Raw genomic sequence first — 15433 nt, forward strand, 5'->3', positions numbered from 1 at the left:
GGCGGGCTCATATCTGGATACATCTTAATGTGTCCACTATCAAAATCTCTAAGATATAAAGGAAATCCTAAAAGTGTCCAGAGCAGAAAACAGACAAAACCCCAAACCCCCTACTTTCCTAAAAGATTTGTCATTAGCAGCACTGGGTTCTAGAATAAAAGGAAACATAATTATCCAAGTCGTGATTTTAAATAATTTTGATTGTAGAATTCCATACCCAGGCAAACAACACTTAAGTGTAGGAGCAAGAGAAAGAAAATTTAGGACCTGCTAGAACCTAGAAGGTTTACCAACCACACGCATTCTCTGAAATATTTACTCAAGGATATATTGCAGTAAACTGAAAATGAATCAGAGAAAGAATAAGGCCTGAGATATAAGAAATTGACAGGTAAACACAACCCATGAAACATAGAATTACTGTATTAATCCTTGATGTATAATGTGGAAGACAATTCATAGTAACCTATCTGGAACTAAAGTCCCATAGCTTATGACCTGACATATTGTGGGATTGGTAAAGTGATTCAGTGCTAAGCTTCTTTTCCTGTTTAGGGAAAAATATAAATATTGATTTGTTTCATGTAACTATAGAAGAATATAGATTTTGGTAGGTCTGTTAAAAATGTAAAGGCAGTACTGGAAAAAAGAGAAATAGGATGCAGAAGATTCTAAACCACTAGAGATAAAAATTTACACCACCACCAAAAAATAAAACCCATTGCTGGTTAATAGAAAATATAAAATAACCTAGAAAGAATATATCTAAACACATAGTGTTGCCCTAATTAAGGATGGATGAATTTCACAAAGATCCTTGGATCAGGGATTATGTGTGGGATACTACAATCTAGCTCAATGTTGAGTACAATGGAAAGATTTAAAATGACACAATCTGTTCCTAACAATAGAGAAAAATACATGATATGCCAGGTCTTCAAATTCAACATAGCAGACGGAATGTGCATGTTTATCTCCACCCCCTCTCACAGCTCCATTAAAGAGGAGGGAAAAGAAGGCATGACCCTACAAAGAGAAAGAAGACCCTACAAGTGTAGTTTTCTGAAGCTAGAAATCAGAGAGAAAAGCAGTAATTGACCTGGCCAATCATCATGAAAAACCTGAGAAGAATTTGGTGTTAGGTACCTATAAATGTGCAGATATCAGAAGGCTCAAAACAAGGAGAATGGTTAAAGCAGTTGGGTTCCGGGATGCCTTACTTGCCCCACATAGTTAGTTGACTTTTTGGTGTTAATAATAAAGCTGGAGATTTATTCTCAGGTAAGGATGAACCAAAGGGATTCTGAACTGGACACACCATGCTCAAAGTGTGAATGCCATACCGAAAATGAGGATTAAGTGAGCATTTCCTGTTGAATGGTGAAAATTCTAGAATTTTTTTTTTTTTTTTTTTTTTTTTTTTTTTAGAAAAGACTTTTAACTCTTAGCTAATTTTCTCTGGTTTCTGGGACATTGACCAGCCCAAGACCTATAGATATTGTCAGGTGATGGTTCTACCCAGGGGGAGGGCAATTTCTTTTTTTCTCCCCATGCCCCTCATCACACATACACTGCGTTTATGTCAGCTTTTAAGTAGTACCTCACCTTGAGTATGAATGAGTAGTAAATAAAAAAAACTTGTCTATAACAATATTCATAGGAAAATTTATTTTTCCTTCTCGGCTCACAGGTAAACTATGTTTCCCAGCTTCCCCTGCAGTTAGGTGGAACCAGGTGACTGAGTCCGGGCCAGTGGAATATGGGAAGAGGTAATTATGCTCCTTACTTGTCTGACTTTGGAAACAGCCTGTTCTCCAAAACTTCCTAGCTTATTCTTTTTCTCTCTCTCTTTCTTCATTAGTTGGCCAGATGGAGGGCATCAGTCGAGGCAAGTCATGAGTGCCAGTAAATATTACCCTTGCTTCTGTTGCTACTGAGCCTGTCCGCCTGTCCTAGCTTTCCAGGTGGTGATGGTGGTGTGTTTGGGGAGGTGCATCATTTATCGCTGGTTGTTCTGTGAGCTTATTCCAGGTTGACTGAACACCTAGCAGCGTAGCATAAGGTGAACAACACACCTGCAGTTCTTCACTCAGTGGTGCAGGAGCCTGGAAAGGTATCTTTACCACAAGCCGAAATGCTCTGTGTCATTGTTTTTGAGAGGTTGAAGCAACTCATTTATTCATTCGTCCTTTCATTTACATGTTTGGCACATACTTTATAAACGTCTACCTAGCTAATGTACTATCCTGGGCCTGGACACAGACAGGTTTCATGTGTGAATAAGAGAGACAACTAGATAAATACATAAACTAATAAAACCAGAAATTGTAATTAGTATTGTGGTTAGCGGTAATATTAATTAGTATTACGAAAAGCCACTCTTCTTTAGGAGGCTCTTCTTTAAGGAGGATGGTTAGGGAAGACATCTCATAGCATAAAGGGCAAGAACGTGGGAACCTTACGAAGAAACTCAGCCTGTTAAAAAAGGACTTGCAGGCCAGGTGGAGGACTTGGGCTTCCATTTGAGTCTTTAAGTATTTAAAAGGTCTTTGGGGGCTTTTGATGAAGAATAGATTAGGGCAGATACTAAGTAACTGGTAATAAATGTGAAGAGACAGGATGATTTAGGAGAAAATATTTTTTAATCCATTAACATGTAATGTCATACCCATGATATTTTAGTAAAATAATTTTCAATCCGAAGCTTGCCAACAACGATCTTGTTATGACCTATTTAGAAGGGTCTTGCCTTCTTGAGTGAGTGACTGCGTTTTATGGTAGAAAAAAACAATTTTATTTTCAGGAAGTATTATTTACTATGTCTGATTATTTTAAGTGGCAAGACATCCTTGGGTTTATCCTAGGATGAAATGTCTCACTGAATTTTGCGATTTGTGTGTGATTTGATGGGAAAATTTTATTGCGATGAGGAAGATAAATGAATTATTTTTGTTCTTTTATTTACATTAGAGACTGTTCAAAATAAACCGTGCTATTCTGACTACTGCCATTGTATTAGAACAAAGAGCATTCTTTGTTTCTTATACTATTAGGGAATGTTTGGTAAAGGAAGGAATGAATAGTAATTTTCTCTGAATATGTTTAAAAAAATAAATAGAAGGTACTTTGCCAATAGAGAACTAAGAATGCCTGCTCATTTAGTTTTTTTAAAAAAATGGCTCATGTCCTTATAAATGGGCCCTGTGGCTGATTCTTCTGTAAGCATGGATAGTTCTTTGAACTGAACCCAAACTGTTTGACTATTTGACTCTGGATGGAATCTCTGTGAAGCCATTGGTGTGTGGTTTTATGCAGTCTGGCTGGGTTGGGAAGTCTCAAAATAGGGATCCTATGACCCCATCTTTTCCCCAACTCCACTGCCATTATGGTGGCCTGAGGCAGATCTCTTATTACAGTAACAATTCACATGCCAGCCTATGGAAATGAGTTCAAGGGGCAGAGGAGCCATTTGGCTATGGGACTGTTACAAACAATGATGGGGAGGGGTGAGTTCTCTTCCAGTCTTGCCAGAATTATAACTCACTGAAAACGTGATTGATTTTGCTTCACTTCCGGTCTAATTTTTACACGAGATCTGTGTGAGATTTAGTTCAGTGGGTTTTATCTTAGATTTGGTTCAATGAGTGTAGAAACATTTAGGTTGAAGCTAATAATGAAAATACGCAGTCTTTGACTGCATTTATGATTTTGTTAAAAAAATGTTTTCCATCAGATATTTAACTGTTTATTTTTCCTTGTGCTCAATTCAAATTCTTGGTCTCTGGAGGTGCTTATAATTAAGCAAATGGCCATCTGATTTTTTGTTTGTTTGTTTTCAGATAGTTATTTATCCACTTAAGCAGTCTTGAGGCGGTCTCTCAGCTCTAGGCTCTTGAGATTGAAGCAGGAAAATATACCCTTGTTCAGGAACCTGGCCCTCCTCTGTGACTTTTGGTGTATTACTATAGAGAATAGCAATGTATCAGAAGGCGAGCTTAAAAAAAAAAGTATCAGAACTAATGGATACAGGTAAGTGTCTGGCTTTGTTTTTTTCCATTGGAGATCTGCATTTATGTTGCTATTATCATTTTTTTCTATTTCAAATTAAATTAGTTCATCAAAAATTTTTTTTTGTCGTTAACATTTGGGCTCCTCAGTATTTTTGTGTGTTTTTGGCAGGATAGTATTATTCTGGGTTTTTAGACTTGCTTCTTTCATGTAACTCAGATAAAATGATTAAGCAGCAGTGGTCTGGAGATATTGGATGTTAATGAAGTGACATAGAAATAAGGTATCTTGTTGGGCTTCTATTTATTTCTTCAGGTTTTTAAAAATAAATGCAGAGGGCAATTAAATACTGAGACACATTTAGCTATAATTATGAATGCAAATAGATTACAGATTCGAACTTTTAAAATGTGTTCTAACCATCAAGAAGTCTGCGCATTCATATTTTCCTGTAGCTCACTTTCCCATCTGTGCTTAGGTTCATGTATCTATTGAATGTTTACTGGCTTTCCTCAAAAGGATGAAGAAATTAAGGGTAGTGTTCTCTTCTAACCAAGAATGGCCAGTGACCCTTTTGGTCCTATTTCAGATTTGTTCAAGCCCTTTTCTTTTATAAGCCATCAACATTAAATTACATTTCAGTCATCATCACTGTCTTGTTCTAGATTATATTCACCATTTCAGAAAGAAACACTTTACTCATCAGCAGTCACTCCCCATGTAAGCTTCTCTCCCTGCCCTGGAAATTATTAATCTATTTTTTATCTCTGGATTTTTATATTCTGGACACCTAATATAAATGGAATCATAACATATGTGGCATTTTGTGTCACTTAGGATAGTGTTTTTAAGATTCATTCGTATGGTAGTGTGTATGGTAAATTTTATGACATGTGGATAAATAAATAAATAAATAAATGTACATAAAAGCCTTGGGACTTGGTTAAATAAAAAACCTTGCCCTCAGACAGGGGGCACCAACTGTATGAAAATATTTCCTCAAAATTAATATAAAAGCATATAATTCTTAGCTTCTAGGTTTCCTCTAACTTTACCATTTGCCTTTTCCTCTACATATTAAAAATTGATTTTTCACTACATCAACCTTGCAATACCGTCTCTTGAACACCTGCTGTTCATCTTCTTCTAGAGAAACTAAGTCATTAAAACCATCCTGAGGCAGAATAAGTTGTAGATCAAGGAACGTGTCCATTTGGAGTCGAGTGTTGGGCTTTGTATTTTTGATAAAACATGTGTGATGTGTGCCTTTCTTGGCTCAGTTTCTTCTGCCATAAATTGGGGACAATCATAGTCCTCCCAGAGGATGGCTGTGAGGTGTAAATGAGTGTTTAGAGCAGTGCAGAGAACACAGTATGTTTTTAAATGACAGAAATGATTATTCCTCTTACTGGTGCTGGCATTTATATCAGCTGTAAAGTTTAGTCATCCATGCTTATGAAATGAGAAGTTTTGCAGTAATGATTATAAATATTCAACAGAAGTGGAAAGGTCTCTATTAATTTCTACCTTATACATCAGAACTGCATATATGGCTAATGAGGTTCAGCTTTGGGTGTTTATTCGTGATGAGTGCTATGGTCATAGGGCTCATCAGGAGCAGAATGGTATTGAGCAAGGAGAAGCTATTGAATGAAAATAAAAGTAATTCAACTCAACTTTCATTTTCTACTAAGTATTGTTTGTGGTGAAGTGACAGTAAAGAGGTTGGGAAGAACTTGACATTCAGATTAATGTCATCAATAAGCAGAATTACTGAATTGCCTTAAAGCAGGAACAACTTGATACAGAAGCATACAAATCTAGATTCTTCTTCAGATTGGTAAATGGATTGCTTGTATATAATATTGAGATTATGAAAACAATAACATGGAAATTTTAATCACTTGCAGATTTTCCAACTTTTTTTTTTTTAAAGATTTTTATTAAAGATTTATGTGGGATTTGATCCCAGGACCCCAGGATCATGACCTGAGCCAAAGGCAGATATTCAACCACTGAGCCACCCAGGCATCCCTCCAATATTTTTAACTGAGAATTTAAACTACTGAGTTTTTATCTCTAAGGAGCTTATAGTGTGCAATGGTTATATAATATTTCATTTATTAGTAAATGTAATAAAATTGGAAGAGCAAATCAACACTGCTATTGACATCAAATGCATTCTGTATAAAAATACTTTTATTTTTTATTTTTTATTTATTTTTTTTTTAAATTTATTTATGATAGTCACACAGAGAGAGAGAGAGAGGCAGAGACATAGGCAGAGGGAGAAGCAGGCTCCATGCACTGGGAGCCCGACGTGGGATTCGATCCCGGGTCTCCAGGATCGCGCCCTGGGCCAAAGGCAGGCACCAAACCACTGCGCCACCCAGGGTTCCCTAAAAATACTTTTATATTTTTAGGTGAAGTTATGTATTTTTTAATAGTAGCATAATAGTAATAAGATATCTGAATAGGGAATATTTGGCTTACAAAGTGATTTTATATGCATATACATGAATCTTAGCAGGACCCTGAATGCACATATTAATTTACAAAAATTTATTTTTTTATTTTTAAGACTTTCATTTATTTTTTGAGAGAGGGAGAGCAAGCACATAAGCATGGGGGAGGGACAGAAGAACAAGTAGACTCCTTGTTGAGCAGAGGCTCTGACCCGGGACTTGATCTCAGGACCTTGAGATCATGACCTGAGCTAAAGGCAGATGCTTAACCGACTGAGCCACCCAGGTGCCACAAAAACTAATTTATTTTTAAACATTTTAATTACCATGTTTAAAAAATGTAATTGCTTCAGTAGAGCAACTGGAGAGGTACTCCAATTTACAAAAACTTATTAAGGGCTTTTGTAGACTAGAGACTGTTTGAGGTTCTTAACGTAGATTAAACAAAATACTGTAGGTAAGCATTCCTGGCTGCTGTGATCTGAATATTTATGTCCCCCTAAAATTCGTTTGTCAATATCCTACCCTTAAGATGATGGAATTAGCAGATGGGGCCTTTGGAAGGTGGTTAGGTCGTGTGGGTAGACCTACCCAGGATTGGGATGAGTGCCTTCCTAAAAGAGACTTCAGAGAGCTAGCTCTTACCTTCCACACTGTGAAGACACAGGAAAACAGCATTGTCCATGAGGAAGTGGGCTCTCACTAGATACCAAATCTGCTGGTGTATGATTTTGGACCCCCCAGCAGTGAAATGGTGCAGTGGTGGAGTACAGATGAGCAGCATATAGTCCTCTGTGCTATACAAAACTTGCTCAAGGATAAGAACCAATCTGGGGTGGAGTACCTGGGTGGCACAGTTGGATCAAGCGATGGATTCTGGATTTCAGCTTGGGATGTGATCTCAGGGTCCTGAGCTCAAACCCTCCATTGTGCTCCTTGTGGATCGGGGAGTCTGCTTGAGGTTCTCTTTCTTGTCCCTGCCCACTTCCCCCTGTGTTCTCTCTTTCTCAAAAAAATAAATAAAATCTTAAAAAACAACAACAATCTAGGCTACTGGTCTGAAAACAGATGGATTCTGAGGCCTTTTCTCATCCCTACTGAATTAGACTTTCTAGGGCAATGCCTGGGAATCTGCATTTTTAGTAGCTGCATCAGTCTTATAAAGCAAACTGGAGAAGCCTGAAACTACTAGGATAGGGTCATCTATCTCTTTACAAAATCTGGGTCTCCATAAAATTACAGACATTGTACTATAATTTGAGAAAAATACCTAAGTTTAAAAAGTTTTCTTAGAAAAATCACCATGGAAAATGGACTCATTTCTTCCAGATGTTTTTTTCAGCATTTTTAGAGAAATTCTTACCTGCATTTACCTAGGATGTAAAATTGCTGTATACACAGAACATCATAATGATCATTGCACATTCTCACATTTTCTTTTTCAAGAGAAAAATAGAATGAAAAATTAGATGGCTTGTATGTTTCTTTATTTTCCTGATTTTTTTTTACAACTTTAAGAATGATTGCATGAAATATGGGCAAATATAAAAAGTAATGTTCCCTAATGACTGAATCTTATTCTCATTTTTTCCCCACTACTCCCTGATGAGATGCAATTTTTGAAATGGTCCTTTGCAGAAGTTTCTTCGCCAGCTTTTGTTTTGGAGCAAAGAGATATAAATTATGGGACTGAATATTTCTAGGACATCCTTCCCCAGCATGCTCTCAGAAACAAATATAATTTTAATGGGTATCCATGGAGTTTTGTAGAACAAGATTTAATTTAAAAATATACCACGAAGGCCTGCTACAACCCATCATCCGGTTTTATTCTTAGTCTACTCTCTATTATAAATGAGGTTCTCGTATAAGCTGTAAAGTTATTTTTACTTTCTTATTTCTGGCCCCAGGATCTAATAACATCATTAAAAAGAAAAGCAAAAAAAAAAAAACAAAAATAAAAAAAAAAACAAAAAAAAAAAACAAAAAAAAAAAAGAAAAGAAAAGAAAAGAAAAGACGCATCCACTAAAATATTGAAATTAAAAAGACTGATAACTCCAGATGTTGGTGAGGATAGAGAACAGATAGAACTTTTCATACACTGTTGTGGGGATATATAACATGGAAGTCAATTTGAATAAAGGTCTGCAATTTTTATAAAACTAAATGTACATTTACTATTTTACCTAGCATGCCTGGGTGCTTACATAGGAGAAGTGAAAAAGATTTGTTTAGAGTAGCTTTGCTCATAATAGCCCAAAATGTAAATAGTCCAGGTGATTATCAATGGGTGTGTAGAAAACAAACTATGGCCTGTCTCTATAGCAGAATACTATCCAGCACTAAAAAGGAACAAACTGCTGATTTATGAAAAAACTGAGTGAATCTTAAAAACGTTGTGCTAAATAAAAGAAGGCTTACCCAAAAGATAGCACACGATTCTATTTATATGATGTTCTAAAATCAGCAAAACTAATTTGCAGATTAAAAAATTGGAACCTCAAGGGAGTTAGAGGGTGAGTACTGACAGGGAAGAAACATGAGGGAATTTTCTGGAGTGGTAGTAATGTTATATGTCTTGAGTGAGGGGTTATTTTACACGGGAGCAAACGTTTGTCAGAAATGCATCAAAGAGTACACTTCAGATTGATGCATTTCACTTTATGTAAATTTCATTCCCCAAACCTATGAACAAATATTAAATTCTAGTTAGTGATATTTTTTTTGTTTTTGTTTTTTAAATTATTTTTCTTTTCTTTTTCTTTTTTTTTTTTTTTTTTAGTTAGTGATATTTATGCTGAAGTTTGTAGAGGTGTTAAAAGTGATGATAGTAATTTACCTTAAAATATGTATATATTTTAAGATTTATTTATTCATGAGAGACAGAGAAAGAGAGAGGCAGAGACATAGGCAGAGGGAGAAACAGGCTCCATGCAGGGAGCCCGATGTAGGACTGATCCCAGATCCTGGGATCACGCCCTGAGCCAAAGGCAGATGCTCAACCACTGAGCCACCCAGATGTCCCCTTAAAATATATTTTAAAAATGAGATGGATGTATAGATGGTTATAAGAAGGAACAGATGGCTAGATGTGTGCTAAGGCAAATATGGGAAATATTTGTTGCAGAGTTGAAGTAAGAGCGTGTGAGTGGCCTGCTATTTTTGTGTATATCATATTACATCTTCCTTTCTAGGTCTCCTTGGAACCGTATGAAGTTCAAGGAATCCTTCTCAACCCTCTAAATTACCTGGGTCCTTTTCTTCTGTGAATCCTTTTATTAATATTATTTTTAAAAATTTTTCCTTCTCTGAATTCTTTTATTTTTTTTATTTTTATTTATTTTTATTTTTTTTTCTGAATTCTTTTAATAAGTGTATCAGACATCACAAAATTTTGATACTTGATTATACAAGGTCATGCGTTTTCTGGAATCATGTAAATAGCATTTATCACCTTGACTAAGACATAAACTTCTTGAGAGCAGATCAGTCTCATTGTTTTTCCACCTTTCCCGCCATGTCCCCTCTCCAGCTCTCACAGCATTTATGAGAGTATTGTCACATCAGGATAATGTTTGTCAGAATGGCTAAGCTTCAAGACACAGACAACTGTGGCTCTTTTATAATTTTCAGATGAGTCTGTAGTTTGTATTTTGGGGATGGCCTAGCCCTGGAGCACTGACTAATCTGTTTCCTGGATATATTCCAATTTCCATTTCATAGGCCTGAACATTTACTATTTACAGCTCAATAGTATCCATAGAGAAGAGAGGCTCTATGTGAGAGAGGAGCCAGATGAAATTTCTCCAGTGAACCAAACTCAACCTTATTGAGTTGCATTTTGAGCATTTGGCATGGTGGCTCTTCCCTTGGCAGTCTTCAGAGACTCTGAGACAGGAAAGTTAGTGAGACAAAATGACGTGCACATCAGCAGCTTATAGAATTCCTTATTCAACAAGCAAAAATAGGTCAATAATCACAAAATTATCAGAGGTTGGTTTGCACCAAGATTGCCTGACGGAACACTAACATTGATCTTGCCTTTCCTCAGTGATTGATGATCCTATAGAGACAGAATTAGGACAATATGAATAGCTAATATAGTCCTTGTTGTTAATTTCAAGAACTATGATCTCGAGGATTAGTGATTAGGAGTAATTAATCTATACCAAAAAAGGTATTGAAACCCCGAAGTATTTTGGGATTCCCAAAATAAGAATGGGTTTAATGTAAAATATTTTCTACTTTTTCTGTATTTGATTTTTATTGATTATATCAAGTTCTCACTTTTTTTTATCACGTTGTTTTTGAAAATAAATTTGAAACATTAAATGAAAAAATTTGTTGTATTTTTGGAATGAGATCAAATTCTAATCTAAAATTCCCACCTACCCTAAGAGGTATCAGTTCAGTCAGCCTCTACAGGCACATCTTTCTATTTCACCTTTGGATCCCACCATTCTAACCTTTGAAATAATTACACTAGATCCTAAGAAACCTACTGGAATATTTAAAAATATTCCTTTTCTAAAAATCTATTTTTCTATAGTAAAAAACATGTAACATGAAATTTACCATTTTAACTATTTTAAGGTACAATTCAGTAATGTTAAGCATGTTCACATGGTTGTATAACCAAGCTCCAGAATTTTTTCATCTTGTAAAATCTCTTTACCCATTAAACAATAATTCCCTATTTCCCCCTCTCACAGTCTCTGGCAACCCCCATTCTACTTTCTGTTTCTAGGAGTTGATTACTCTAGATACCTCATGAAAGTGGAATCATACAGTGTTTGTCTTTTTGTGTCTGGCTTATTTCACTTAGGATAGTGTCCTGAAGGCTCATCCATGTCATGGCATGTGTCAGAATTGCTTTTCTATTTAAGGCTGGATAATAGTCTGGAGATACATATATATATCATATTAAAAAAAAACAACTATTCATCTGTTGATGGATCCTTGGATTGCTTCCAACTCTGGGCTATTGTGAATAGTGTGGCTCTGACCATTGGTGGGCAAATATCTCTCTGCAATCCTGTTTGCAGTTCTTTTGGATACATACCGAGAAGTGGAAAAGTGAAATTGCTGGATCATATTGGTAATTCTATTTTTAATTTTTTTGAGGAACCACCATACTGTTTTCTATGACAGCTGCACATTTTTCATTCCTACCAACAATGTTCAAGGATTCTAATTTCTCTACAGCCTTGTTAACACTTGTTATTTATTTATTTTTCTTAAGTTAGTCATCCTAATGGCTGTCAGGTATAAAACAATTATTTTTTAATGGGGAAAAATCACTCTCTCACCAAAGGAGTTGAAAATATTGAGAGTACAAAATGCAAATAAGATTCATTTCACATTACACTTGTTGTGGCCTATTGTTTCTCACATTATTCATGGATTTTTCCTTACGTTTCTGAAATTAGCCATATACCGAAATGAGCCACCTATCTCAGGGTTGACAGAGCAGAATTTGAATATGAACTTTTGCTATCCCATTTTCCTTTTTTTAAAAAAAATTTATTTATTTATTCATGACAAACACAGAGAGAGAAAAAGAGGCAGAGACACAGGCAGAGGGAGAAGCAGGCTCCATGCAGGAAGCCCTATGTGGGACTTGCCCGGGTCTCCAGGATCACAACCCAGGCCGAAGGCGGCGCTAAACCACTGGGCCATCCGGGCTGCCTTCGCTATCCCATTTTCTATGGTGAATAAATGTCTATCAGAGAAACTGCTTTCTAAAATTGTGAAAAACTGACGATATAACTTGGTCTGTTGCTAAAGAGATAAGGTGAATTAAAGTTGGTCATTACCATGAACCTCAGAGTCCTCGTTGTGGATAAACCAAGGCTCTGTCTAGGTGAGAGGTTGTAGACCAGAGTACCTACAGGACCCAGGGAGGCCTGCCTTGCTAACGGGTGAAGGAGGCTGGTTGTAAAACAGTAGTGAGTGGGGTGTCTGTGTCACACTGGGGAGGAGGAGTACCCGCTCCTTCAAAAGGAGGAAGCCAATACTCAGTAGGCACCATGCCATGATGGAACATAAACTTTTGTCCACATAGTATATGGCTAGCTCTCCAAACTTGTCAAGAAAAGTTGAAAATTTTTAAATATGGCAATTAATTAATTAATTAATTAATTATTTTTAGTAACTGTATTTTTAATCTTCTTTATCTATTTTACCCACTCCCCACTCCCCCACTTCCTTTCTGGCAACTACCAGTTTGTTCTCTGTCTCCATAGTTAAGAGTCTGTTTTTTGTTTGTTTTTTTCTTCCTTTGTTCATTTATTGTTTCTTAAATTTTACATACAAATGAAGTCATACAGTCTTGGTCTTTGTCTTTCTCTGACTGACTTCTTTCACTTAGTATTATACCCTCTAGTATCCATGTTGTTGCAAATGGCAAAATTTCATTCTTTTTATGCCTGAGTAATATTCCATCATATATATACACCATGTCTTCTTTATTTATCTATAGAGAGATACTTAGATTGTTTCCACATCTTGGCCATTGTTAATAATGCAGCAATAAATATAGAGCTACACGTACTTTTTCAAATTATAGTGTTTCTGTTTTCTTTGGGCGTAAATTCAGTAGTGGAATTACTGGATCATATGGTAATTCTATTTTTAATTTTTGGAGGAAATTCTATACTGTCTTCCACATTGATTGCATCAGTAATACAACAATAATTTTAATTAAAAGGAAAACACTGCTGTGCAGGGCAAATAAAGCACATTTCTGGGTGGGGGATGTGGCCCATTGTCTGGTGGTTTGCAGTACGTGGGTTAAATGTTCTCTAAGGTTCTTTAAGTTCTAAAATTCTTTGATTTCCAGATTTCAAGAACATATTAAAAGTAGCAGTGATAACCAGGGTCTGCGACTTTATTTTGTATCTTGGATCATTCAAAACTATAGGCTTGAAACTTGGTTTCACTAGGATGGATCAAAATGACTCGATTGTCTGATATATAGACACTGTCTCCTTAAGTACTATATTTATCTTAAGTGAATTGTACTAGGAAAGATTTGTGTGACAACTCACATCACAATTGAAATGATACATGGCTTTTGGTAACAAAAACTGCTGTCTTTTATTTGATTCCTTAGATCTGTATTGAATTTCAGCAAAATTGAAGAGACAAAAAAAATCAGTTTATGTCTCAATCAACTTCATGAACTAAAAGACAGATGAGATTCCATTTTTTAAAATTTTTTTTTGGCTTCAGATTTTCTTGTCCCTGCAGGATTGTTGGAGAATACTGGAGGTTGTCTGATCTCTCCCATAAGAACTCTTTTCTTTTAATAAGAATGAGGCTGTGATTTACATCTGTTCCCTGCCTAGTCTCCATCTTTTGTTTTCTTCTTTCTTTTTTTAAAAAATATTTTGTTTATTTATTCATGAGAGACACATGGAGAGAGGCAGAGACACAGGCAGAGGGAGAAGCAGGCTCCCCACGGGGCCCCGATGCGGGACTCGATCCCAGTATCCTGGGGTCACGCCCTGAGCTGAAGGCAGATGCTCAACTGCTGAGCCACCCAGGTGTCCCTTGTTCCCTTCTTTTGTTAATAGAATGTTGATTTCCCAGTGAGTCGCTCCTGTTGCACTTGTGGCCTGGACCAGTGATTCTCTGATTCTCCGTGTGTTCCCCAGACCAGCAGAATCACCATCATCTGAGAACTTGTTAGAAACTCACATTCTCAGGCTCTTCCCCGCTAGTTTAGATAATTCTGGTGTCGCTGACCCATACTGCAGTTCCAGGCCTGATCATTTATGTCCTGTGATTGGTTTAAGGATGAACATGTGATCTAGGTCAGTGAATTACAAACTTTATGTTGAATCCGAATCACTTGGAGTACTGGTTAAACAAAAATTACTGGTCCTTTTCCCTCAGACTTTATGGTTCTGTAGGTCTGGAATGGAATCTACCCATTTTAAGTAAGTTCCCAGGTAATGCTAGTGCTGCTCCTAAGAGATGCTGATGACCACAGTTTGAGAACCACTGATCTGATCTAATGAGATCAAATCCTGAGAATTATCTTGGAATTTCACAGGTATGAGTTAATTGATGCCTCATAAATGCTGTGTGAATACACCAAATTTTAGTTGCATACAGCAATATGTATTTATTTGTCTTTTACACAGGTGATAACTGTGATGACTGGCTGGTATTTGTTTGAGTCTGTTAGGCTGGCCTTGGCTCCAACTGGTAGGTTCAGTCCAGCTCTACTCCAGGTATCTTTCATCCTCCATGTTCCAATGGCTGCTCAACTCGAAACATAGTCCTTTAATTATGAAAGGCAAAATGCAAGAGATCAGGTCCCATTGGATGAGCTGATCGCAGCTCTGACCCATGTCAGTCATATCTATTAAAATTCCATCAGCCAAAGCAAATCACATGGCCAATGCTGATATCAAAAGTGCTCATGAAAGTTAAAGGGGAGTTAATGAATATTTACTGAATGGCAGTCTGATATATCTAGGAAAAAGTGCTTTCTTTCCACTCATTTTTTAAACTGGTAAACTAGTCTTGGATCTGTTAGTGACTAACTTTGCAGCAGTATAGGAAAAGATTGCCTCAGAGGAGGCCAATAAAAAGAAAGTCAGAGCTGAAAGCTGAAGTGTGATAGAATCCTGAAGATCCAGTCATCTTAGAAACCAGATCTACCACCGAAATTTTTTGTTAGGTAAACCAGTATGTCTGTTTTTCTTAAGCTATTTCTTGCAACTTAAAGTTCTTAAGTCCATAACCATAAACCAAATATTTGATAGATATCTTGCAGTTTATAGATCTTCATCAATCCTTGAAATAATGGGCATTTCAAAAAATACTGCATTGAAGTTGGGTATTGAAATGTTTATTTGTCAAATAATTTTAGTACAGTTGTTTTCTAGAAATTTGATTTAAAGTTGAATTTATTGCAAAGGAATTTGTCTTTAGCTAATTTTCAATA

This window comes from Canis aureus, chromosome 24, assembly GCF_053574225.1.
Source record: "Canis aureus isolate CA01 chromosome 24, VMU_Caureus_v.1.0, whole genome shotgun sequence".
Taxonomy (NCBI): Eukaryota; Metazoa; Chordata; class Mammalia; order Carnivora; family Canidae; genus Canis; species Canis aureus.